The sequence below is a fragment of the Trypanosoma theileri genome (assembly GCF_002087225.1).
Source record: "Trypanosoma theileri isolate Edinburgh chromosome Unknown TM35_Tth_32_V1, whole genome shotgun sequence".
Classification (NCBI taxonomy): domain Eukaryota; phylum Euglenozoa; class Kinetoplastea; order Trypanosomatida; family Trypanosomatidae; genus Trypanosoma; species Trypanosoma theileri.
The window spans coordinates 209,582-209,997 of NW_021639874.1; positions in this window are offsets into that span (position 1 = coordinate 209,582).

A 416-nucleotide genomic window follows, 5' to 3' on the forward strand; every position below is an offset into this window, starting at 1 on the left:
TTTTTTTTTTTTGTCGTTGTTGTTGTATCCACCGCAGAACGGGGACAGTGTTTTCAGTTGTCTGCATCAGATGCTGATATATGAGGAAATTGTGTGTTCGACGGCAATGAATAGAGGTGTATAAACGTAAGGTAATACCATTCTTGTTCGTTACTATATTTACATATGGGGATCTCTGTGAATGTGATTCTCTTCTTTTATTATATGTGTGTACAATGTTCTCTGTGTTTATCGCAGATTAATGTAATGGGTTACCCACATATGATGTATTTCATAGAATGGGAATCGTGTAAACTGGTAAGAAATACGAGGGGAGTATGATAATAAAGGGTACCAATATGTAGGCATGTAGAGATGCAAGTGGATCTGTGCATATGAAAAGGGGGAGAGGTGATTAAGGGTAAAAAAAAAAAAAA